A 26749-nucleotide genomic window follows, 5' to 3' on the forward strand; every position below is an offset into this window, starting at 1 on the left:
TCTGCACTCCTCTGAGAGTTTGTGTATCCTGTGGCCGTGTAGCTCAGAGAAAGGGCTGTTGTGTTGGTGTCCACCATGGTGAAGCCCCTGCTGTTGGCGTCATCTTGTCCCTCTCCCCTCTCCCGCCACCTCCTAGGAGAGACAAGGAAGGAGAGAGGAGATCAGGGGCATCAGCACTCCCAGCACTCGCCTTCCCTCCCCACTGCCCCACGCCAAGCCACGGGCTGGGGTGGGAAGGACCACCTCCCCCTGTGAGTAACCGGGAAAGGCCTGGAGAGAGACTGTCCTGGGGCAGCAGGAAGAGGTGGAGACAGGCTGGAGGTTCGGGGCAAGAGACATCTGGGAGAAAAAGAGAGACAGAGAGCGGTGCGGATGGGGTGGAATCACTGCAAACAGGGGATGTCAAAAAGGAGGGGTCCTGGAGAGTCCCAAGAGCAATGGAGAGCTGCTCCCACAAGATCCGCCTAAGTCCACAGCCTCCTCCGGGCGCAGAGAGCCCATGTGTAAACATGCAGAGCTCCCTGAGCTGCTTAGCCATGAGCTTGCAAATTGACACCAGCCTCATCTAGCTGTCACCACGGCTCACTTTGGCTTCCATTGAAAAGGGAAAGCTGCTTTTTCCTCTGCTGGAAGCAGGTAGAGCAGCAGGACTGAGTACATGGCAGAGAGCGGCTTGCCATGAGCACAGCTGGATTCCTGCCTGCTGCAGGATGTCTGGCAGTGTGGGATAGCACTTTTAAACCTTCTGCTGCCTTGCAGGAGAGAGGGAAAAGAAGAGCTTGGTATTACAGAGCTCCGCCTTTGTCCATTGCCTGTGCTACATGGAAACATCACCTGGTAGATTCCTCGTGTTTTCTGCACATCACTGCTCCAGGGGCAACCAGAGTGACCAGACTTCCCTCAATTAAGCTCCTTGCGTTGGAGGTAAGCCACTAGAATGGTGTGCCTTTACAGTTCCCTCCGCACCAGCAGAGTGACTTTGGAAAGCAGTGATTTCTAAAATGAAGCACCACATGCATTTCCCACGTGCAGTCTTTGTTCTCTTGCCTAGTCAACGATAGGAAGTGCCAGGACCATGGAGACTTTGCCTGAGTGCCAGGCAAAGGTGAGCAGTCCATTTGCTCCAGCAGATTCCTGCAGTGCACTGGTATGCGGGATCTTAGCAAATTGCAGTCAGCTTCTGCAGGAGAGTAACTTGGCCCTGCCTGGGGGGAGCTCAGGGGAGCCAGCTGGCAGGCAGCAGCGCAGGAACCCCATGGCACTGCCTGCTGCCTGCAGGGACACCGCGATGGATAGCGCCAAATCAAAGGGGAATCTGGACAGCCAAGGGAAAAATGTGTTGGACTTTGTGCGAGTAGCAAACATGTACCGAGGCTGCAGGGGAGTTTTGCTAGGGAAGATGGAAGAAGGGGTCTGAATGCACGGAGACAGATGCCACTTGCTCCCTGGAGGAGCCTGGGAGGAAGTCTCATGTGCAGAGGCAGAGAGGCCAGGCGGGCAGCGTGCCCCACCTCTTCCTCGGTCAGATTGCTTGTGCCTGGCTGTGGCTTCACTGGATCAGAGCAGCAGCCTAAGACAGCCCTGGAGTGATGGCCCACTGGGCAGGTGCCGGGTCACTGGATGCAGCACAACCCGCTGGGACAAACCTCCCTGCGGGATATAGAGCCACAGCTTCCTTCCTGGGCCCAGGAGTCTCTCCAGCACATGCTTGGCTCTCTCCGCTTTTTCCCTGGAGCCTCTCCCAGATTTCTGAGTGGCTGATGCTGCTCACTGGTGGCCCTTACTGCTGAGAGGCTGCACTGTAAGCATGACAGGTTTCTTGCAGGCCAGCAGGTGGAAATGCCCTCCCTTGCTCCCACCGGGCAGTGAAGATGGACTCCAGAGCAAGGAAACCCTCTTGGCAGCAGCACCAGCAGAACCAGCAGCAGCAGGGCTTGTTTTCTCTGGCCATGCCAAGTCTCTGCTACAGCCAGCAACTTGGAAGAGACGGTCAGCAAGGCAGGGCCAGATGTGGAGGAAGCTGTCATGGCATACTCACTTCCAGAGCATCAGAAGCAGGAAAAGAGAAATTATTTTGCAGAGACATGGCTTGGAACCCTTCTCTCTCCAGGACCTGTGCTGAGCCACAACTAGAGGTGCTGAGAGCTTCCTCTTGGTGTGGGACAATTTCATTCTGGGGCAGTGGTGGATGCCTTCTGCGGAGGAGGCAAGTGCTTTTGAAGGCCCTCCAGCAAGAGGATTCATCTGTTGCTCGTTCCGAAGGGGAAGGAAACACACAGCCACACCAGAGAGTCGATACTTGTCAGTTCCCAGCACACTCTCCTCCCTAAGATGCAGGTGCAAATCCCAGGCTAAGAGGTTTCTGAACATCTTGAAGCCAAAGAGGGCTGCACTGATGCTCCCGTTGTCCGGGGCAAGTGCACTGCACTGGGTAGCGCTGCCCTGCAAGGGAGTGCTGGGCAAGCACCTAGGCAAGCAGCAGCCCCACTCGGAGCACTACCATTCGACACCAGTGCTAGCAGCAAGGAGAGAGAGCAGGAGGGAGGGCTTTTCAAGTGAAAGGGTAGAAGAGGTGGAGGAGCAGGAGCGCCTGGGCAGCAGCCCTCTCTGAGGAGACACAGAGAGTCAAATGTAAAACCAGATCAGCAAAGGCTGTGTCCCTTGAGGGATGCTCACAGTTTTACAGCTCGGGTGGTTGTTTCCTTCGTAAGTGCTTAGCTGCCTTGGAGTTTCTCCAAAGTCTGGGGTAAAGTGTGTGTGGCGCCTTCAGCTGTTCGCTCTCGGCTCTTCCTGCTGCATCGCACAGCACTGCCCTGCACAAAGGGGAAGGGCAGGAGCGCTCTCTCCTCCTGATTTTCTTGCCTGCTGTTTGCTTGATTTCTGTTTGCAGCAGGCAGAAGCAGGAAAAGAAAGACGACGCTCCCATGGCCGCTTGCTCTGTGACGGACGTCTGCCAACGGCCATCTGCCAGGGCAGCTTTTGGATCTGCGCTCAGAAGGGCAGGCTGTGACCAGCCTCTGGCAGCTCTCCGTTGGGAAGAAGGCCCATTACCGCTGCCGATCCAGGTGAGCAAGCCTGGCAAGGGAGTTACCATTGCCCCAAGCCGATTTCTTGTGTTACAATGCCAGATACGAGCCTTTAAAGCAGTGCAACGAACACGCTGGTCGCATCTGTGGCGAGGGCGCTGAGCCTCGGCGGGGGCGAGCAGGAGAGCGCTGGGGAAGAGCAGCGCCCTGGGCTGGAGCGCCGCGGCTGCGGGGCGCGCTAGCACAGGCTGCGGCCGGGCGAGGCGGGCCGGGGCAGCGGCGGGGCAGAGCGCGGGCGCCGGGCGGCGAGGCATCGGGGCGCGGGGCCGCTGCGCGGAGCCGAGAGCGCGGCAGGCGCGGCGGGGGCGAGGGTGCGGGGGCAGCGGGCGCCGTGGGCGCTGCAGCCCCGGGCAGGCTCGCAGCCTCGGCGGGGCTCGGGGGCGCTTCCCGCCGCGAGGGCGGCTCCCGGCGCGGAGCGCGGCTGCCGGCGGCGCTGGGGGTCGCGGCGGGTGGCGGCGGGTGGGGGCCGGGCGGGCGCTGTGGGCGGGGGTGGGCGCCGGGGGAGCCGGGGGCTGGCGCGGCTCGGCTCGGCTCGGCTCAGCTTGGCTCGGCTCGGCTCGGCTCGGCTCAGCGCGGCTCGGCTTGGCCGCCCGGGCGGAGAGCTGTGCCGGGAGAGCCGTGCCCGGCGGCGGAGCGGCTGCCGGGGGTGCTGGCGGGCCGAGAAGGGGGCCGGGGCCGAGGCGAGGGGCCGAGAGAGCGCGAGCGCCGCTTGCCGCCGAGCGGGCGGAGGAGAGCTGCTGGGGGGGGGGGGGCGGCGGGCAGCAGGCAGCGCTGCGGGCTGAGACGTGCCCGGGCGCGGGGCGCCCCGAGCACAGCAAAGTGCCGCTGCCTGGGGAAGAGTTTTCCTCCCCGATGCTTGCTGCAGGTTTGTTTTCCTTCTCTGAGAAGCCCTGGGGGCACGAGCAGGTCCGAAGAAGAATGACCTCTGCGCTGCCTTGCAACGTTGCCTAATAGACAACGGCATAGGCAGTAGCCCAGGCGACGCCAGAAAAACCGCCTGTCACCGTTTGGGCAAAGATGGTCGAGTTTTCCATTGCTTTCTTTTGAGAGAGGCACTGAGATTACTTGGAAGACGTCCAGATGTGTGTAGGTCAAAGGCACTGACAACCATTGGTCTCCTAAAAATGCCAGGCACGAGACTTTCAGGCAATGCACATGCGAAAGGAAGGCCAAATGCCTCTATGTCAACAGATCGTGTATGTATACGCAATTGGTATGGAACAACAATAGCAACAAACAGCCAGTAAGAAAGCTTGAAAGGATTTATACGAGCTTTATTGGTATAGCCTCGCTATATTTGGATATATATACAAACAGATGTCTTTATATTATAACTACAGGCTCTCTTCACTGAATTGTGCACTGAGGACTAAACAGCAAATAATGAAAAAGAATGGCAGAGTAGAAGCACGTTTCCTGTTACTGAGCACGGGAGAAGTTTTCAATTTCTTCCTTCATTTCCTAAAAAAAGATTAAAAAAAAGATAAAAAAGGAATAATAATTGCCAACTAAACACAGGCAAACTTGCTATAAGCTGGAATAGAAATGTAAAATCCTGTAGCTAGCTGCTTTGTATAAAATGAAAGTCTGTGTAGATGCCTTCCAGGTGGAAGTCAGCAACTCGTATGTAACACAGACTGCTAAGCAGGAAAGAGAGGAATAGCGAATAAGCAGGATATCCACTGTGCACAAGGAAGAAGTGCAGAACAGTGTCAGGAAGTGCTGTGTAAGCAAAGTACCTCTATCAACTGCGTTTTGTCATCGTCTTGCCAATGGCGGTAAACACACTGGCTGAGCACCAGGTGTAGTTTTGCGAGGTGGCAGATGTTGCAGTGCTTTGTTGCGTCGCCAACGACCTTCAGCAGTTGCTGAAGAAAAAAGGGAGACAGTACAAGTTTGCGTTAGCACGAGATCATTTGTATAGGCTCTCGATGTGTTCAGACACAAAAGAAAATGGTCCCACACAACTCGCATCCTCCTTCCTTGTATGGCTAAATAAAGAAGGAGTGAAATGTCCAAGAACAGACTAAATATCGCAGCAGATTTCCATGGAGGAAATGAGCTGCTGTGTCCGACTTGCGAGAAAAAGCAAGGCTCCAGTTTCAGCTAGCATTGTGCTGCTCCTCAGGCTATCAATCACCTCCACGATCCTAACTGCAAGTGAACTTCTCTGAGAACAGCGGGAACTGTCATACACACAGAATCACACAGAATCGCTGAGGTTGGAAGGGACCTCTGGAGATCATCTAGTCCAACCCCCCTACTCAAGCAGGGTCACCTAGAACACATTGCACAGGATTGCATCCAGGCCCGTTTTGAATATCTCCAGAGAAGGAGACTCCACCACCTCTCGGGGCAACCTGTTCCAGTGCTCTGTCACCCTCACAGTGAAAAAGTTTTTCCTCATGTTCAGATGGAACTGTCTGTGTTTCAGTTTGTGCCCATTGCCTCGCGTCCTGTTGCTCGGCACCACTGAAAAGAGTCTGGTCCCATCCTCTCGACATCCTCCCTTCAGATACTTGTACACGTTGATAAGATCTCCTCTCAGCCTTCTCTTCTCCAAGCTAAACAGGCCAAGCTCTCTCAGCCTTTCCTCATAAGAGAGATGCTCCAGTCCCCTAATCATCTTTGTGGCCCTTCGCTGGACTTGCTCCAGTAGTGCCACATCCCTCTTGTACTGGGGAGCCCAGAACTGGACGCAGTACTCCAGATGTGGCCTCAGCAGGGCTGAGTAGAGGGGGAGGATCACCTCCCTCGACCTGCTGGCAACATTCTTCCTGATGCACCCCAGGATACCATTGGCCTTCCTGGCCACAAGGGCACATTGCTGCCTCATGCTTAACTTGGTGTCCACCAGCACTCCCAGGTCCTTCTCCACAGAGCTGCTTTCCAGCAGGTCAGCCCCCAACCTGTACTGGTGACTGGGGTTATTCCTCCCCAGGTGCAGGACCCTGCACTTGCCTTTGTTGAACTTCAGGAGGTTCCTCTCCGCCCAGCTCTCCAGCCTCTCCAGGTCTCTCTGAATGGCAGCACAGCCCTCTGGGGTATCCGCCACTCCTCCCAGTTTTGTATCGTCAGCAAACTTGCTGAGGGTGCACTCTGTGCCTTCATCCAGGTCATTGATGAAGAAGTTGAACAAGACTGGACCCAGTCCTGACCCCTGGGGGACACCGCTAGCTACAGGCCTCCAACTAGACTCCGCACCTCTGATCACAACTCTCTGAGCTCTGCCATTCAGCCAGTTCTCAAGCCACCTCACTGTCCACTCATCTAACCCACACTTCCTGAGCTTCCCTATGAGGATGCTATGGGAGACAGTGTCAAAAGCCTTGCTGAAGTCTAGGTAGACAACATCCACTGCTCTCCCCTCATCTACCCAGCCAGTCATTCCATCATAGAAGGCTATCAGATTGGTTAAGCATGATTTCCCCTTGGTGAACCGATGCTGACTACTCCTGATCACCTTCTTGTCCTCCACATGCTTGGAGATGGCCTCCAGGATGAGCTGCTCCATCACCTTTCCAGGGATGCAGGTGAGGCTGACTGGCCTGTAGGTGCCTGAGTCCTCCTTCTTGCCCTTTTGGAAGACTGGGGTGACACTGGCTTTCTTCCAGTCTTCAGGCACCTCTCCTGTTCTCCATGACCTTTCAAAGATGATGGAGAGTGGCTTAGCAATAATGTCCGCCAGCTCCCTCAGCACTCGTGGGTGCATCCCATTGGGGCCCATGGATTTGTGGGTGTCAAGTTTGCTTAAATGATCTCTAACCTGATCCTCCTCGACCAAGGGAAAGTCTTCCTTCCTCCAGACTTTCTCTCTTGCCTCCAGGGTCTGGGGTTCCTGAGGGCTGGTCTGAGCAGGAAAGACTGAAGCAAAGGCGGCATTCAGTAACTCTGCCTTCTCTGCATCCTTCCTCACCAGGGCACCCTCCCCGTTCAGCAAAGGGCCCGCATTTTCCCTAGTCTTCCTCTTGCTACTGATGTCTTTGAAGAAGCCCTTCTTGTTGTCCTTGACATCTCTCGCCAGATTTAATTCCAAACGGGCCTTAGCCTTCCTCGTTGCATCCCTGCATACTCTGACAACATTCATGGCCCGTTTTGTAGTAAAGGACAGCGGCTGCCACAGCAAAGGCCCTCTTGCCTTGGATGAGCTTCTGTGGCTGCAATGCAGGGCCCTGCAAAATGCATCTTTTGAAGAGAGGCCACAGAGCCTCTAGAAAGAGGGCTGCCAGCTGGCAGTGGGAGCCTCCTCAGGTGCTTCTGTCTCCCCGTTAGCTGAATGTTGCCCATGCCTGCAGCTCTGCTGGCAGAACGGATAGCTCAAGGGTTGTCAGCAGAGCGGGAAGCAAAGGTGGATCAGTGAGCTCCAACCTACCCTGAGAGAGATGCTGGTTTCCTTCTCAGCAGGGGGTGAGCATTTCCTCCTCTTCTCTGCTAGGCTCTCTGAGGGCGATGCGTTCCTCCTTCGCTTTTGTCTGCAGGCAGCTGCACAGAGATAGGAGAAAAAGCAAGCCAAAGCATTAGCTAAGCAGTTCTGTCTGCAAAATCTAGCACCGTCGTCTTACCTGGTGCACAAGGGAAATGGTGAGAGGGACTGAAGTACCATTGTGCTGGCTCACTACATGCATGTGTTGAGGGAGAGAGGGCAGCAAGCGAAGGGGGTCCAATTGTTATTAGAATTAAAAAGCGCACGAACTGAATAGATTATATCATGCATAAAAGAACGTCCTTGAAGATTTTGTGCACAGAGCAGACTGTAGACCGAAGGCATGAGCACAAAGCAAGGTCATAAGCTCAGGTGGCTTCGTCTCTCATCACAGGAAGTAAAAGAGGTGAGAAGCAGAAAAGTCTTTGGAGACAAGCTCTCCTTCCCCTGTGTTCCAAAAGCAGAGGTTGCCTAAGCCTCACAGACAGACGGCCATTACTTGGTGCGGGGGTGGTGGGCAGGAAGGCAAGAGGGAGAGAAAGAGGAAAAGGAAACAAAAGCAAAGGAAAGATCCTCACTGTTTCCTATTACCATAAGAACTTGTGGAGTGTTCAGCAACTGCTCTAAACAACATGTTACATTTGAGGAGTTAGCCGTTGCGGGGCCATCGAGGCCAGTGTTTTACAGTGTGAGCCAAGCTCTGTGGCTGGGCTTTATTTCATAAGCATGTTGAGTGACTGTCCTGGGGACTGACCTCACATGCTGCACCTAATTTGGAAATGGAATGCCTTTGGCATAAAGCCACCGGCATCAGCAAAAGCAGGTATGCCATGACAAGAGGGAAGATATCAATGTCATTGGCACCTTCTCCAAAAAAGGAAAAAAGAAAAAAAGAAAAAAGGAAGAAAGGACTTGCCAGTAGAGAGGGGTGTACTGGACTCTGCAGGCACCGCTGGCCATGTCTTGTCCCCTTGCTCCTCGAGCTGCCTCTCCTCCTCCTCTCTCAGCAGTCGAGGCTCAGGTGGTGATGCCTCAGGCAGGAGGACTTCCCGTGCCTGGCAAGCTTCAGTCAACCAGAAAAGGTTAGCCAAGTGATGATGCGCGGACACAAGCAGAGTAAACCTTCATGCCAGGAAATCTATTACCAAAGCAAATGCCAAATGGCTGCTAAGCTAGAGATAGCAACGCTGTGTTTGTAGAATAGGCTCACCTGCTTTCTTTTGTGGTGCAGCAGGCTTAGCAGCTTGCTGGACAAGCAAGTCCTCGAAAAACTTTCTCCCTTCCTCCTCGCTAGGTGACTGGACATTGAAAACTTCTCCGTAAAGCTCAGAAAATAAAGCTCGTACCTGAGGTGGGAGGAGAAAAGACAGCGCAGCCGTAAGCCCCCCCCCCCCCCAAATTTGTGTTCTGCTCCACAAAGATGAATTCCTTTTCCAGTGAAGCTGAGGAATGCTTTGAATAAGGGAGAGACTAGAACAAGTTTGCTTCTTGGCCTTAAAGGCGAGATTGCAGTGGGTCAGCAGGGCAATTTAGGGCATCTTCTTTAAGGAACACCTCTAGGATTAAAGCTCTGTGAAGTGACCCGAGGTTCCAGTGCTCCAAGGGAGGACACTGAGCATCTCCTAGGTTGCCTGTTTTGGATTTACTTGCCTTGCTGCCCTTCAGGTTGAAGCCTTGTGGCAACTGCAGAGGGAAGAGATGCCAGCAGGGTGCCCTAGTAATGCCGGTGTTGAATGGCTTAGGAGAGCACAGTATTTGGGTGCTTAATGGAGTGATAAATTAACGTGAGACTGAAAGAAGCCAGGAAGGCAGTGAGAGAAATACCTCTGGCGGGAGATCTGCATGGCAAACATCCGACGTAGCGAGCAACAGCACTGGAGCATATGCTGGAATGCCCTCTAGCAATGTTGTGAGCGTAGCTCTCAAGGTGAGTCCGGCAGCCTCCCCCCAGGCATGGATATGTGGAATAGAAAGGATGCTCGGTGCTGTCCTCTGGGCTTCTCGGATCAACTAGTCAAAAGGAAGTTTGGAGAAGACTGTTGAAGCGGGTAGCAGAGGCTGCTGCTGAACAACAATGGATCAATCAAAATTGCCTGCAAAACGGGAGTGCACCAAGACAAAGCGTCCAAACAAGCCACCAAGAATAAGGTAACATTGCTGCTTGGACCCAACTCCTTGGACATAGCTACACAGCGAGAGGCAGGCCTGAATCTCTGCCTGATTTCCAAACTGCTTAGATGTCAGGTAACTCGCCCAGAGCCTCACGCCCGGTGCGAGTGGCAGTGTGCTTGAAAAAACAGGCCCAGCCCTTCAGCAGGGTCCACATCAGCGTGGGGCCACTGCTACACCGCTCGAATCCAAGAAGCGTGTTCTTGCCTCTTCCCTGCGGTGTGATGAGAGAAGAGAAACCCTTTTCTTCCCCCCTCCCAAGCCTGGGTTGCATTTCAGTGTTTTAAAGAGGGAGGCTAGAGAAAGGGCAGGACGTGCAGTCAGGCTGAGGCAGAGGCGCCTCCTGGGAGCTACAGAGCCTGAAGAGGCAAGGGAAACAACTCTGCAGAGCCCACTGTCATGAGCAGCAGCTCTTGCCATGCAGAGGGCTTTATCAAGAGCGTCTTGGAGCTCCCTGAGCTGCTAGCAACATCATTGCTGTTTAGCCTGGAATGGAAAAGATGCTCATGCACAACGTCCTTCTTCTGCATTGTTCAGCGTACAAGAAAAGTGTTCTTTCAGCGCGAAATAAACACCACAGGAAGCAGAGGAAAGCCAGGCCACCAGCATTAACCGCGGGAGGTCTGCCTGCTTCCCCTGAGTCTATTCATCCTGTGAGATTGCAGAGAGAAGAGGTACCTGTGCGCATCTTTCTTCGGGTGAGGTGCTGCTAGCAAAGAGAGCCGGCAGGTCCAGCACGTGAACCGCAAACCTCTCCAGCACGTGTATTAGTGCAGGCGCCAAGTGGGAACTTTGCCCGTACCCGGGCTCTCCAGCGATTAAGAACCTGGGCCTGTGACATGCTGGCTGGCAACAAGCATTGCTAGGAGCGCAACTGCAAAACAAGAAGTTTGCAAAGGAAGTGATCGATCAAGACACAGATGTTCAAGGTGTCTTTCTTTGTCCAGCACACACTGGTCTGGATCTCTTCCCCCTGGCCGTGAGGCTTTTATGTTCAGTATGTCTTGACTGAGCAGCCTTGAGGTCTCTGCCTTGGTCAAGTTTAGGTGCAAGGGGTCCACTGGAAATGGAGAAGGTGGTCGGGAAGGAGCAGAAGAACCTTGTGGGAAAAGAAATGCCGTGGGCTCTGAAAGGCCTTAGCTGTATCTAACAAAGTGCAAAACATTCCTGTGAGTCCACAGAAGTGGAGGATATTTATTAGATCCCTTCATTCAGATGGTTTCATCTTTCCTTGTGTCCTCTCTCCTAGATTGCAAATACAACTTTCTCGTGGTTTTTGCTCTGTTATCATGGAATACATCTGTGAATAGCACCTTTTTTTTCCTTTTCTTTTTTTTTTTTTGTGGCCATCCCAGTACTGCAGGACCTTTCCTGGCTCAGGCCAAGGAGCCTAGAGACTGGACCAAGTTCTGTGGGTCAGAAGCCTTCCTGAGCAGCACAGTAAGAGAGAATGAGAAAAATTACTGACACAGCTGGGACCCCATAAGCTAACTTCTCCATTGTGGGATTGAATTACTTTCCCATTGTACTATCAAAATATGAATGTAAGCATAGTGGCTTAAAGATCGCAAATGAAGCCTTTTTTGCAGGGTTTTTATTATGCCCTTTTAGCCGGCCATTCCTCAATTTTCTTCCTACGAAGTGAGTCACTCCTGCATTCCCAATCTGGGAAGCTAGGTGACTCCACAAACCCACACTGCATTTTTTTAGCTAAGAGGAGAGACAACACATTTCTTTGGCCTTGAATCCTTGAAGAACAGCATGCATGAAATCAGCATGCCCTAATTGTCTGTGGATGTCTTTGGTGGAGGAAAAGGAGGCTGGCTCCTTCCGGATGATCGGCTGGAGCTACTTGCTTTCCTACAACTCTAGCACCTAGTTATATCTCCGTGCTTCCTGCTTGCAGTTTTTGATACCAAAGCACCCTGGACTAACTCTTCTGTCCTCCCTCATCTAACGCCCCTCCCACTTGCAACAGCCACGACAGCTTGGAAAGTCCCAGCAATCAGAAGAATTTCAATGAAAGGACATGGGCAGTTACCTGTTACAGTTAAGGAAGGTTTGCTTTTGCTGGCCAGGCCTTGGAGGAAACGGCTCATCTTCAGGACCAGAAGGTGACTCCTCATCACAGTCCATGCAGTCATTTTCTAAGAAATGAGTGGTACCATGAGAAGGCAAAAGAAGCTTGTTAACTTTCCCGAAGAGTTTGCAACCTTCTCTTGTGCTAAGACAGCTTCTAAATGCGAGCTGAAACCCGGGGCCTTGTATTTCTTCGTCTGAGGGGCATACGCTGAATGCCATTTTCCAAAGCCTTCAGTCTCTACAGAGCTCTCCTAAGTGTCTGGATTTACGCAAGCTATGTTTTGCTAGCGGTGAAAGCTCCTTTTCTCCTTGCAAATGGGACAGATGATGCTGACAGCCTTCGGAAACTGGATGCTTGAGTGCAGAACATAGAGTTCTGTACTGTGAAGTGGGAGGAGTTCCCGGCTCTGCCCTCTCTACCATTCAGTTTCACCTCATCCTGACTGAAAGCTTTGTTTCTGCTGCTTGCGCAAACTAGCAGTGTTTGCTTTGGGAGAGTTTTACGGCGGTGAAGGCAGTGAAGCCCTACCTGGCTGTTGGTCCTGCTGGAGTGCAAGTGCTGCGTGGGGAAATACCCTCTGCAGGCCTTTTAGAGTCTCTGTAGCGTATTCTGAAGCAGTGGCTTGGAAAGGGGTGGCAGTGGTTGTCCAGGGGAAGCCACAGCCCTCTGTGAAGCTGGTGCAGTCTTCTGCATAGCCACAAGAAAATCTGTTGCTGTGATTTCAATGGCAGCAACATCGATGTGCAGCTTGTGACTGCTTGTGTAGATCTGCGGATAGTGTCGATGCAAAGCACAGAGGGCAGCTTCAGCGCAGAGGGCTTGAATATCGGCCCCGCAGTATCCTGAGCAACAAGAGCAGAATCCAAAGGGATGTCAGTCTCAGGCAGCAGAAAGCAGTCAAGGACAGGCTTTGCAGAGGGACACTCTCAAAGTCTTTGCATGTGGCCCAAAGGGGAAGAGTTTCATGGGCAATGGCAAAAGAGTTCCTGCACTGCAGAGCAGTGCCCTGATGGGGAGCTTGCATTACGGGAGGCCCAGCGCCCTACAGCCTGTGCTTCGGAAGTAGGCCTCTGAGCCAACCTTAGCTCCTGAGGAAGACGCCCCCCAGAGCCTTCCATGTTCTCAGAGGCAAGGGAAGGCAAGGAGACAGAAGCAGCTTGGGTACTGCCTGGCACAAGCTCAGACGCTGTCAGGAGCCAGGCACAGGCAGGAACTCGGTGCGTTTTTTCATCTTACCGACACATTTTTCAGCAAGCTCCTCAAGCAGTGCGTCCAGGGGCTTAGGGCTCCAGTCTCTGGTGTGGATCTTGAAAATCTCTTTTCGAGCCTACAAACCAGGTGGTCACACTGTGGTTTGTCTTAAGCCTCTTTCTCAAAAAGAAAATAAGCAATGCGCAGTCCCCCTCCCCCCATCACATTCCCATAATTGCTTGTCTTCCTCTGCTAAAATTAAGAAATGTTTACATTCTAGTAACACACTGCCTGCTTTTCAAAGCTCAGTACTTTTCAAGTAGATAGGAAGAGTAAGTACAGTAGTAGGAGCAAGAATTCTGACTCCAGCTGCTGTCCTTGAACGAGCAAATGTCAAGCTGTGCCTATGTTCATCGCTGCACTTTGCCAGAGCTTCAGTGAAGTGTTTCCTGTTTCTGTCCAGTATAGTGTGCTGTGCATTTTTACTAGCCTTCAGTCCAATAACCTTTTTCTCCTTTTCCCCACAAAATGTGAACTAAAGACAAAAGAATCTGGGGTAGCCAGAAAAAAAAAAAGAAAAAGAAAAAGAAAAAGAAAAAGAAAAAGAAAAAGAAAAAGAAAAAGAAAAAGAAAAAGAAAAAGAAAGAGAGCCGGAGCTCCCTGCTAATACCAGTAACAATGTCAGCTCCCTAAATGCTTTTGGGTGGCTCCGAGGATTCCCAGCCCGGCCACACTCAAGCCCAAGTTTTCCCCCGAGGCTTTCCCAAATGGAGAACTGAGAACAAGGCGGCAACCTCGGAAGGCAAGAGCCTAGGTGGACTCACTGACTAAGCAAAGAGCAAGCCCTTGGGCAAGGAAGAATGTCCGTGTGCTCCAGGCAGAGTGAAACTCCTGTTTGCAGCCTTCCTGCCAGTTCTGTATGGGGAACCGGGAGGTGTGCAGCACGTATACCACTTGTTTCCTTGCTCGCTCTCGGAGATGCTGTGGTGTAAGCCGGTTTTCTTGTCAAGCAAGGCTTTGTGCCAGTAGCAGGAAGGTTGCCGAAACAGCCTTACCTCTTTGTTTGGCAAGGTGAAAAGGAACTCCCTGTCAAAGCGTCCAGGCTTTCGTAAAGCAGGATCCAGGGAGTCTGGCCTGTTGGTGGCTCCAATGACCACGATCTCTCCTCTGCTGTCTAAGCCATCCATAAGCGCCAGGAGCGTTGTGACAATAGAACTACCAAAAAAATGTTGTTTGGATTCCCTGGGTTAGTAGCTGTTGTTACCTTTGGCATGACTTTCTCCAAAGTCACGTCGCTCAGAAAGGAGAAGCTTTTCTGGATGAGCTGTTGTTAGCGAAAGGACTCATGGTAAGACAGAAAAAGCGAGGCAAGGTCTCGAGAGAGACCTTGTCCGGACACCAAGCTTAGTGACCTGATTTCAACTCCTGCCTTTAAACTGCTATGAAGCTCTGTGTCATTGTACTCGAGGAGTTCAGAGTGTGGGGGTGGGGGTGTGTCCTATAAAGGGAAGCAGGTGGGTCTTCTTTTCCTAGAGATGAAGCAGATGACATGGAAATGGAAGCGAAAGGAAGTACCTGTGAATCTGGTCTTGGCGACTGGAGCGCACAGGAGCGAGACCGTCGATCTCATCAAAGAAAATAATCGAAGGCCGCATCTCATAGGCCTGGAAGGGAAGTACAGATGCAGGCATACTGACGTATGTGAAACAGAGCACCACGCAGCGAGAACATGCAGGATAAACATTATGGCTGCAAAGGCACTGGCACTGTGCTGGACCCAACATCTGCAAGATTTCCAGCCCCTCAGGCAAAGCAGCACAGCACAAGGAAAAGGAAACACTGATGTTCCCTTCTCAACAGGAGACACTGCCAAACTGCCCAAGAGGCCAAGTCCTCCTGGAAGACGTCCACCCCGGAAAAGTAGAGGTCCAACTCTGACCCAACCTACTGCGCATTTCCTCCTTACCTGCCGAAATAATGAGCGCAGCTGTCGCTCGGATTCTCCCACCCATTGACAGAGGCAGTCGGCACCTTTTCTCATGAAGAATGCTATTCTCTTGTCTCCCTGCCTACATTCATTTGCGAGCGCTCGAGCCACCAGTGTCTCTCCAGTGCCTGGTGGGCCATAGAACAGACGGCCTCTGCAACATGAAAAAAAGAGATTTACGTAGCTACAACAAAAACATGGAAAAGCGCCCATGACAGCCCCCGTTGTGAAAGCAAAGTGGCCTTCCCTCCTAACCAAAACACTTCCCATCTTAGACAGATTTGAGAGCAAAGCCTGTCTTTCTCCCTGCCACAGTTGGAGTCTCTTGGACTGTGCCTGCCAGAATTTGTTGGAAGCACTGGGGAGGAAGCCTTCAGCTGGGAGGCCAAAAAAGGTCTTCTGTGTTTCCACACGCTACTTAAAACATCAGCCAGAAAAGGGAATTCCTGTGACCAAAGCAGCAAAGCATCTGAAGATTTGCACACTTTTAAAGGTATGGAAAGGGAAGGATTTCAAGTCATATTTCAACATCCAGTGAGTCAAGCTTTGTTGGCCAAGAATATATAAAGCTAACCATTACGTCTTGAGATATTGCCCCTCCAAAAAAAAAAAAAGAAAAGAAAAAAGAAAAAAGAGAATACTTTTCATGTTGGAAAGCATATTGCAGCAGTTAGTTATGTAGTTCGAATGCGCTGCCCGTTACCTGGGGGGTCGGATTTGGAATCTCTGAAAGAATTCTGGGTAAAGCAGTGGGAACAGGACCATCTCCTTTAAGGCTGAAATGTGGTGAGAGAGACCACCCACACCATCAAAGCATACCTAAAGAGACATGCAACAGAAGACATGTCAGAGGTCAGAGAAAGCTGCCACCTGGAAAAAAAAGGCTTCCTCCAAATTTTTCCTATGCCAGCACAAAGGAAAGGCTGAGGACGATCTTGAAGTTCCCTGAGAGGAAAGTGTAAAGCCCGGGAGCTGTCGGCAGCACAGTAGGGAAGGTTTTCATGACCCCTGGAAAGTCCCCACTGACACAATGAGTTACCACTGCTTACCGAACTCTGGATTTGCACTGGATCAGCTTCCGGCAGGGTGCTTCCGCTTTTCCTTCCATCCACGTGCTTTGCCTTGAATTCGTCTTTCCCAGAGCTTTGGGGAAGACACCAGATGTGAATGGAGGAGAAAGGGAAAGGGGCTTTCTAACTGAACATGCAGTTAGCGGGATTGCTGTGGTTTTCATGTTGGCAAGTGAGTGCAGAAGCGCTTATACACTGGCATAAACTTCCCAAACCATGAAATATTCCCTAGACTAGATTGGCGTTCACTATGCAAGCGTGAAGAAAGGCAGGTGGACATTTTTATGCTGCACGATGAAATCGTCTAATGACAATTTGTGGAAGGGGATTCTGGCTTCAAGTGCAGAACAGAAGAATTGCAGATCCCCAATCTCAGCCAGGACAATCCGCAATCATCTCATCGCTGACCCCCAAATCCTGCCTTTTTAAAAGCTGTGGGCTAATGAAAGTTATCTTCTCTCCCAAAGGAAAAGCCTTGCTTCCTCTAGACCCTCCAGCTGTGCCAGCTACAATGCTGCAATTTTCCCATCATGGCCATCAATCGGAAAATCTTTTCAAGCATTACTGAGTGATGGGAGTGGCAGCACTATGGATCCCTGAGTACTATCACTATCCGTACACCAACCTGTTTGTTCTTCTGCAGCATGGGCTTTGCGACGGAGCAGCCCTTTGCCTGTCAGGAGAAGATGGCCCTGAAGAAATGAAAAGCAGCAGTGAGCATGCACACTGGCCAAGAACTGCAGTGTGCGCAGGATACAGGCATCTCGATCCCAAAGGGAGAGTTTTACCTGCAGAATGAAGGCAAGGAATTTAAATGAAAGGTGTGTGTGGGGGGCGGGGGGGGTTGGGTGGGAGGTATATGTCTTTTCATTTAGCAACCTCTAGCCCACTATCCACAAGAAATCAGCTCTTCCGAGAAACTGTGCATGGAACCTACTTTCCAGTGGATCCTGGGAGTACATGATGGTCTTCCTGGGTCGAAGGTTATACTCCTTGCAGGGATCTTTGCCATCTTCCCCTTCTCCGCCTTCACCTTCTTGTGTTGCCCCTATGATTATAGAACCTAGCGAGAACTTCTTATTTGTCTGTGCGCGTATAGCTTTTCATTCAACGTGTATGCCACTTCTGCACAAGAAATTCGTCCTTCAGAGAGGCTCTGCATATAGCCTACCTTCCAGTGGGGCTTGAGTGTCTTCAGCAGTTTGCCGCAGGTTAGATGGCTTTGGAGTATCTTCGCCGTCATCCTCTTCCTGCTCTTCATCGTCCTCTGAGGACCCTGTCATTACAGTACCAAGTCATCATTTCTTGTTTGTCTCTGCATATGCACATTTTCATTCAAGAACTTATAGCTCCACCCTTAAGCCCAAGGAATCAGCCCTTCTGACAAACTGCGCGCGTAACCCACATTCCAAAGGCTCTTGATACTGGACAACAGTATTCCTGCGCCGAAGGTTATACTCCTTGTGAGCATCTTGGCCATCTTCCCCTTCTTGGTGTCCACCGGCCTTTGATGGCCCTACAATTACAGAACCTAGACATAGTTTCTGATTGCACTGTGTGTAGCTACATTTTCATTTAACATCTTCTATCCCCCTTCTACACGAGAGATTAGCCCTTCCAAGAAGCTGTGCCTATAACCTACTTTCCAGTGGAGCTTGATAGCATACAACAGGCTTCCTTTCTCTCACACTATAGTGTGCCTATAGGGAGCAAGGATACAGGTTCTTTTAGACTGTGGTACACTTTGCAGGAAGTTCTTCTCAGCTGAGCGAAAAGTGCACTGGCATCATTGTGCTGTGTGAAATCCATTACTTACCGAAAAGGAGTAAGGTAAAGTCATTTTGACTTCTGCAAGGACTCGCTCAGTCTGCCTGAGGTCCATTCTTCCTCAGAACCTGAACTCAAAGAGCATATGAACCACAAATGGACTTTTGTAAGCATGGAAGTAAAGCTCTTTACTTTTGCAGAAGTTTCTCAGGCAAAGAAAATTGCTGAAGAGGACAAGGTAAATCTCCTGTGAGTGAAGCAAGCGTTTGGTTCACAAGAGAATACATAAATTACTGAGCCCACAGACATGAGGGGCAGAAGTTGGAAGGTCTGGTTGGAAAGATGATCCAAAACCGAAAACAGCAGCAACAGGGAAATACACAGGAGCCGTCTGCAAATTCTTCAGACACGAAGCACCTTTACAAGTGCTCCTCTCATGCACCTTCCCAGTGCTCAAAGACTCCAGTAGCCATGACTGTCCACCTCCAAAACACTCCTGTCAAACCAGGTTGGCTCCACAATGCCAAGGACCACAGGTGTGACAGCGGCAAAGGAGGAAAGAGTTATTGGAGCGAGGACCAAAGCTCCTATGACCGCAGCTGACAAGGGACTAGTAACACGGGGGTGGACGCACTGCCGGGGAGCAAAGATTCTAAACGTGCAAATTCTGCAGCCCTGACAGCGCCATATTATGGAGGGCTCCCGCAGGCAGCAATTCCCAGCAGCACTGAGGACTTCCCTAGGGGCACAGAGGGAATTCCCAGCCTACCGAGTTAGTCCAAAGAGCTCTTGTGGCAGGAAGAAACGCTCCTCTCCAACGACCTGCTGGGAAGGTCACCAAACAGCATCTCGCACTGTCCCACCACCTCCTCTCGCCTTCTCCTGCTCGCTGCACAGCAGCTGCTCCAGAGCAGAGCAGGGCAGGGCAGGGCAGAGTCATGGCGAGAGCAGCCCCAAGCACCTGGGCTCAGCTCAGGCTCCCAGGGCCATATGGGGAGGGCGCAGCTGTTGCTGCGATGCACCGCGTGATGCCCCAGGCCATGTCACAGAGGGGCTGCAGGGACCCCTTGACCCCCCAGGTGCTACCAAGGTGGGCCCTGCAAGGGCAAGGGGAGCTGCCTGGGGCACTTTAGGGAGCTGCCCGCACCTCACTGCCCACTCCCCAAGGACAACAGGGGGCACGGGGAGCCACAGGAGGGGTCCCCCAGGCTGGGGCTCACCTCAGGCATGCCACTCCCGCAGTGTCCCCAGATCAGGGTTGCGGGGCTACAACTGCTGGCAAGGAGAGGCTCTGCTCAGGAAGGAAGGCCTAAATGAGCAAGTGGATGAATGAAGAGGAAGACTGTGACTGCACTCTCTCAGCCTCTGGGGAGGAAGGGCCAACTCCTAGCTGTTGCTTCCCTAGGCCACAGGCATGGAGATGGCATGGCCTAGTGAAGGAGCAGAGGGGTTTGCTCTCTCACCCTGAAAACTGTGTTAAGGCAAATCCACCATGAATGCCTCCAAAGGGTGTCAAAGCCTGGGAAAATCAAGAAAAATAAAAGCGCTTATCGGAAAGGTCATTTCTTTCCCTCGGCACTAAATTCTCTCTGCGTTAGAGACGACGTCTGTGAATCCTGGTCTTGGGGTGGGTTCTAATTGGGGGGGTTTTGAAGATGTGATCCTAACAGGGCAAAACCAAAAGAAGGGTGGCGCCAGGTGGAGATTATCACTGGAGCCCCAAAAGCCCATTTCCATTCTAAAGTCACTCGTTTTGCAGAAGAAAAATGTGATGCTCAGATGGAGCCTGCAACACTCGCAGTGCCATCCCACCGCTTGGGTTCCCAGTGGAGGAGACTGAGAGCAGCTTCCCATCTACAGCATGACAACGCAGTATCACACACCCGAACGAGGCACGGGAATAATGCCTGCACGCAGTACATTCTGGTGACCCTCTCTGGTTACTTCTCAGTCTGCCCTGAGGGTGGTCCGAGGAGCGGCCGGCCCTCTGGCCTCTTCGGAAGGAAACGATGCCTGAGGTCTTTGCTTTCTCACCTGCCTGGTAAGCACTGCAGGCTGAGAGACCCCTTGCAGAAGCAGAACAGATAGCTGAGATGGCTGCATGGAAAGCAGAGTGGCTTTACACCGAGTGCCTGAAAGGCATCCCCTGCACATTATTTTCCGCCCTGCAAATCTGAGGGAGCCTCAAAGGAAGCAATGGAGTGAGCGAGACAGTGGGAGCAGAGCTGAGTTCCTACTGACCCCCGCGCCCCAACTCTCCAGCTGCAGAGGTCTGTGGAAGGGGCACGGTGCCTTCGGCAGCAGCACTGACTGCAGAAGAGAGAAGCTGTAGAGGGGAAGTGAGTGTGAGTGGGGGAAAGGGAGGGGATGCGAGCGTGCCGGGAGGTGAATGGAGGGGACGGGAGCACAGAGGGAAGGGAATGGAGGGGCTGAGGGTGCGCGTGGCGAGCAACGGAGGGGATCAGAGGAAGCCTTGGGGGAAATGGAAGGGAGGAGAGTGCTGCGGGCGGGGAAAGCAGGGGGCTCAGGTGCTCATGGAGGGAAACAGAAGGAACCTGAGGATGCAGGGAGAGGACTGGAGGAGACTTTAGCAGGTGTGAGGGGACCAGAGCATCAGAACATGCATGGAGAAGGGATCTAAGGTCACACAAAGGAGCCTGGAGTGTGCCAAGGTGGCGATCGAGGTGGTTGCAAGGCACACGACTGCACGCCCCCGGAAAGCAGACAGCAACGCACTGGCTGCATAGAGCCCATGGCTTTAAGCTGGCAGGAAGGCAGCGCCCTCAGGATGCCAGCACCTCGGCTCTGCCACACCAGGGCTGGGCTGGCGGCAGCCACCCTCCCAGCATGCCTTGGGGCATCCCCATGGCATGCTGGGAGCAGGGCTGCTATGGGGCACCACGGCTCAGCCCGGGGAGATGCGGCCCCTGCCCCCGTGGAGCCCCAACCAGCTCTTTCCCCCTGCCCCACAGCCCCAGCCCAGACCTCCTGGCCCATGGCCCCAGCTGCCACTCACTGCCCCAAGGCCCCAGCTCTGTCCCGGTGCCCCACAGAGCCCAACACAGAGACCTCCTGCCCCACAGCCCCAGCTCGAACCTCCACAGCAGGGGCCCACAGGGGCAGTGACTGTGGCAGATTTCGAGCACCGTGCACTCTGGCCTCCGTTCCCAAGGCTCTGCCAGGGGGATTGCCAGCACGGCCCCCAGGAAAGCAGCCTCCACGTCAGCCCCTGCTGTTCCTCTCTGCAGAGGAGGCAGGACCTTCTGCCTGAAGCACTGGCTGGGGCCCCAGGAGCTGCAGATGCTCTGTGGTGTGAAGGAGGTGCCTGGGCAGGAAGAAGCTGGCGGAGGAGGAATTGTGCCCCAAAAGCAGGAATTCCCTCATCCTCCTCTGGCCCTCCGGCACGTGCGTTGACACTTGCTGGTGAGTCGTGGGGACGTGTCACGTGGCAGGGCTGGACGCCATGGCACAGTGCTCAGGCTTCATGCTTGTTGGGAACGGCAGGCTCCAGGCTGGGGGTGGGAAGTGGAAGGAGAGGCACCCCTCGGTTTTCAGGCATGCCCACATTGCCTGCTGCATTGCCACCGTGGCCTCTGTGAAAAGCCTGTGCAGGGAGTGTGCAGCGTGACATGAGCAAGGGCAGGTTTGCAGGGGGGAGTGGGGCTGAGAGGCGAGCATGTAGACAGCTGGGACCAGATGGCACCAGTGTGCAGGGGTGCACTTCTGTGTCCTTCAGCCCCCAGTCAAAGTGATGACTTGTGGTCTCCAAAACCAGCAGACTGGCTTTCACCTGGCAGCCTTTACACCCATTTGAGCACCAGCCAGCACTGTTCCTCTTAGCAGTTCATTGCTCCTGAATAGCAGGCAAGGAGCGTTGTGGGCAAAGGGGGCCACTCATATGAAATCTGGAGAGCCGCAGTGTTCACAGCAGAGCTTGTCCGTTCATGGGTATCCCCAGAGCTCTGCAGATGCAGGAGCCAAAGGGAGTCCTGGGAGGATGCCTTTTGGCTTAAGGAAGCTTTGTGTCAGGCAGCCCCTGCCTCGTTTGATCCTAGCTTTGGATCTCAAAACAAATAGAAAGCTCGGAAGGAGAGGAAAAGTCTTTTTATGCATGCCATGCTGCTGTTGAGATTTGTTTAGGCCTCTTCTTTGCACTGTGCATGCTACTGCATTGTGTAACCCTGCAGACTGGTGCTTCCACCGAGGGTCCTTAGCCTTATACCTGAGGAGCTGTCACTATGGGGTTTATGTAGGCATCAGAGGGGCAAATGTGTGTCTGGAGAAGGGCTTTGTTCAGCCCTCTCATGCCACACCAGGACTATGTTCCTGGAGTAATGCGATCAAAGCAATCTGATTTTGACTAATAGTGGGATTAATGAGCTTTGTCAGGTCTTGAGCTGTCCAACTAAGGATGCTCGTTATGAGCCCAGGCCAATTACAGACTTAGCTGCTGCCTTCAGACATGGGGCTGAGAACGATCCTTTTTTCTTTCATGGCCATTTGTGTTTCAGACATGGAGACAAGATGCTCTGAGGTAGTTCTGTTGCAAGGGAATAATCCCTCCCTGCAGCTCACATTGCAGGTGGGCTCCATCCTCCCTGCTAGGCTCCCTCAGAATGTTCTTTGTTCTAAAATTAAATGAAAAATTGGGTTTCTAAGTAATGGCGGCAAAATTGCCAAGACCCCAACAGAGCAGAATCCTGGAAAATTTCAGTGGGGCATAAATGGAGGTGGTCACTGAAGGAGTGGGGCAGGGAAGGAAGAACAGCCCCCTCCCCAAACTGGCAATTGTGTCCTTGTTTTTTTCTGTGTCCTTAGCAGTGGGTAGTGAATTCCAGCTCTTCAGGGCTGTCCCTGCACAACTCTGTGGCCTCCTTTTGGGTTTGGCAACAAAATTCAACTGCCGAGAAGCCTGTCAGCCAGCCCTTCAAGTCTACCAGTGCAACTCTTATCCTAAACCCTACCCGACAAGCACGCCATAGTTCCATTAAGGATCCCAAATCCTATTTTCCACTGCCATGTTCCCTATGAGATCAAAGATCAAGAATACCTCCAGCCCACCTCTGCCATATGTGTCAATTCACAGACCCAAGTGAGGGCTGCTGCCTACAGACTTGGAAATAGAGAGTTCAGTCCCCTGTCCTGCAAAGACCTTTGGCATCCCAGACTATTTTCACACAATGTCAGACCGTGCAGACATACCACTTGCCCCCACCCGTGATCATGAGCTCTAACCTTATTATAGTGCAATGCCTTTCAAACTGAAGAACTCAGCACTGAGGATAAGCTGGCTGCTGTTGCAAGGCCATGGCTGAAGAAGGTAGAGTCCAGGGGGTGGGGGAACCTGGATGTGTTGGTGGCCGCACAGGCTACAGCCAACACCGAGGGGGTCTGTGAAGTAAGTGCCAAGGTCTGGCTGAACTCCTGGAGCAAGGGACTCAGCTGAGGAAGACTCCAGGGGCTGTTTGGGGAAAGAATGGTCCCGCTGTGGTGGCCTGGTTAGGTTGTGCGTGAGGACGCTGACTCTGGATGGAGGGAAGGCAAAGGAAGGGAGGAGAGGACTAAAAGGAGACATGGCTCAGCGTAGCAGGAGGAGAAGAAATGAGTAATTGGAGCAAGTGACAGAAGCAAGTGTGAGAAGTGCAGTTTAGGGCACTACCTAGATAAGCTCAAGCAGCTGGAAGTCCAGACTGGCACTCAACCTAGCCTCCACAGGTAACGACACAGACTGTGAATGCTCGTAATGGCAGAACTGAGCTGAGGCCAGGGTTTACCTTGTTTCAAGCAATGACAGGCTGTGAGGCGATCAGAAATTGCAAAAAAGTCATTTGCGCATCCTCTGCAGACATGTCCCTCGTTTGTAGCTGGCTAACTCTGCTCCTAAATTCACTGTTTCCACCATTCTGTTATTTCTCCCTGAAGTCCAGCTGAGCCCCCTCACTTCTGGGCCATAGCCACCTGCTGCTATTTCAGTCTGCCCTCAAACCCATGCATATCTGAAGACCTCTTTCCCAAAAGCTGTTCCTGTGAGGTAATTACATACTCAGTTATTTCCAGTTGATAAACCTCGTGTGCTTAGAGGTGCATGCGATGGACACACATGCAGAATTACCACTACCTTAATAGCCCTGGTATTCCTCCACACATCCCACAGTGCCTCCGTCTTCCCACAGGTCCCCTTCCCGCTTCCAGCACAACATCTCCCAAGGAAAAATAAATAAATAAATAAACAAATAATCTCTGTAAGTGCTCCTATTCCCATGTTTTTAGCACTTCCTTTTAAACCAACTGCCCAGCTAGTCAGCTGGTATAGTTTGACTTTGATCCATTGTTACATTTGAGATGGAGAAGCACTTCCAGTTTCCAAAGCATTTTTCAAACCTACTTTCTTGTCTGGTTTCATTTAATTTGAAATACACTCTGTTATTACATATTATATGACTGTATTGCAATGTCTATGGTATACATTCTGAAATATCTAATAATTTCTTTATTGAAATTAAATGATTCAAAATGATCAAAGTGAAGCATTTTGATTTTTCTCAATTGAAATTTAGCATAATTGACCCAGAAGACATTTCAGTGTTTCAACATTGCTCTCTCATGCAAAAGGAAGATTAGAGAAGTAGGAATTCACCATTGAAGAGAAACACTATTTGCCCAAAGATGGGAGATCTTTGGAGAGCAGCCTCCACCAGGAATATCAATGACTCCCCCACTGCTTCTGACCTTCCTTCTCTTTCTGCAGGTGTGGGAGTGAGGGCAAATTTAAGATAGCATTTAAAATACCAGCAGGAAATGAGTGGAAATGGAAAATGTCCCACGTCCCTGTAAGATGAGTTTGCAAGAGAGAGAGATGATGAATTATCTTCTTGAATGGCCTGTCTCCTTCCTTTACTACAAAGGCAGCTTAGACAACCAGATTAGATTCAGTCACCTAACTTTTAAATAGCTTAACTGCAGGGAGATGAATCCCATCTGCTGTATAGACATGTGGCATGTGCTCAAGATCCATGATGGGTCTGGATCTACTGCACAGCTCTGTCCAGGAGATGCATTTCACATTCTCTGAAATATCACACTGAGCTGCACCGTGTGCTGTTCTGGCTGTCTTTATGTGCGCAGTAAACTATGCACATCCCGAAATCTGGGATGCATGGAGCCTAATCAACATGACATGGAGAAAGCATGTATGAAATTGCATGTGCATGTGTAAAAAAAAACACAAAAAAAACAACTCCTTCCCTGGAAATCCACCAGCCTTACCCTCCCAAGCCTGCAGTTCTGCGCCATGCCATCACACCGTATTTCCATACCACAGCAATGCAGGAGGCCAGGCTCCATGATTACTCTTTCAAATGCTCATAGGTGTGAAACACTTGGGGAAAACATACAGGAAGACTTCCTTACTGAGCTTTAGCTGTATGCAAGTGACCTATTTAAAGCTAATCAGGCTTCCTCTGTGTTCATCAGAGAGAAAGAAGTTAGCATCTTCACAGAGCGCTTCTTCCTTAGGACAAGTTGAGTCATCTCCAGGAACTGCCTGTCTCTCTCCGTTGAGTCCAGAGGGGGTTTAGATGACTAGATTAGATTCAGACAAAGCTTTTAGGTGCTTCCTGGTAGATGACATGAGCGTTTTCACCCACAGTCCTCCCTAATTTCTCCCTTTTATCTCTACTGAGAGATCTCCAACCTCCTAGGCACCAGCATGAGGTCCTTCAGTAGGATGCCTGAATTTAGGCGAGATGAACTGAATCCTAAGAGTCAGTTACTCTAACACAAACAGATAATGTAACTCCCTGTATTTCTCTTGTTGGCAGATGTTGAACTTTTGACGTATTTGGTGACATAATTAATACATTCATAATGGATAATTTGCTGAAGGAGCACAGTAACTTAATTCCTGCAAGGTGGAAGTTTCACAGTTATTCAATTCACCTCACAGAAGAAAATCCTCTTGTCTTCCCTTTACTCTGCTTCCCCAAATACTTGTGCTGCCTCCCCAGCTATAATACTGGATTGTGTCACTTCCTCCTTTACCTATGGATGTCCCCTGGTATGACTTTTCATAATTAACTTGTGCAGGAGAATTATGACAATTTTCAGAAAAGTTTTTTAAAATACAGCGCCCTACTATGGCTAAAGAAAATCCAACAAATAAAATAGCCATCTTCAACTTACCGGAAAACATCAGCACCAGCGTATACGCGTTTACATACACTCAGGTTTGTGCCTTCGCCATCTGCTGGCAAAGCACGATCATAGCATGTCCACAGAGCTGAGAAAGTTTTTGGACCCTATTTATTTGTTTGAAAATGGGGATTCTAAATTAATAAGTAAGATTGTTGAGAAAGTTTCCGTTTTCCAACCTTTATTGATAATATCATCAGTTATATACATACATCATTTGGAGAGCTTCTATTTTGTAAATAGGTGATACTTATTGTTTACTGCTGCTACTTGTTTTACTGTATCATCTTGTATTATATTGTACTGAACAACATTGCACTGCATCATATCTGAGTGTTGTGGCACAAAAATATCCGACATGCTCTTTTCAGATAGTTGACTATGCATCTAGTCATAGGCTTGAGCAAAAGGCTGTCCCGGCTTATTATTATAGCTGAGCACATTGATTGATCTTACCCAGATTTAAACCTCTGCAGCAGATTTGAGTTCATCTGACCTCATCAATCTAATCTTGCTTTAAGGTTAAAAAAAAAGGGGGGGGGCACTTCTTGAGCACTGTTCATCTTTTCTTAGAAGAGACATCTTCATACCCCGGGATCCATGAATCTTCTTCGTAAACTATGAAGAACACGAGATGAACAGCTTAGGTGAAGGCGATTACTTCTGAGATCATATCTCTTACATCATAGACAGCCAAAGCGCAGACAGCAAAAACCTCACATCTTGTCCTTCCAACTGGGGAATCCAAGTCACTGAGTGTAATTAGAACCCGGTTACTTTCTC

The sequence above is a fragment of the Apteryx mantelli genome, chromosome 4, assembly GCF_036417845.1.
Source record: "Apteryx mantelli isolate bAptMan1 chromosome 4, bAptMan1.hap1, whole genome shotgun sequence".
Classification (NCBI taxonomy): Eukaryota; Metazoa; Chordata; class Aves; order Apterygiformes; family Apterygidae; genus Apteryx; species Apteryx mantelli.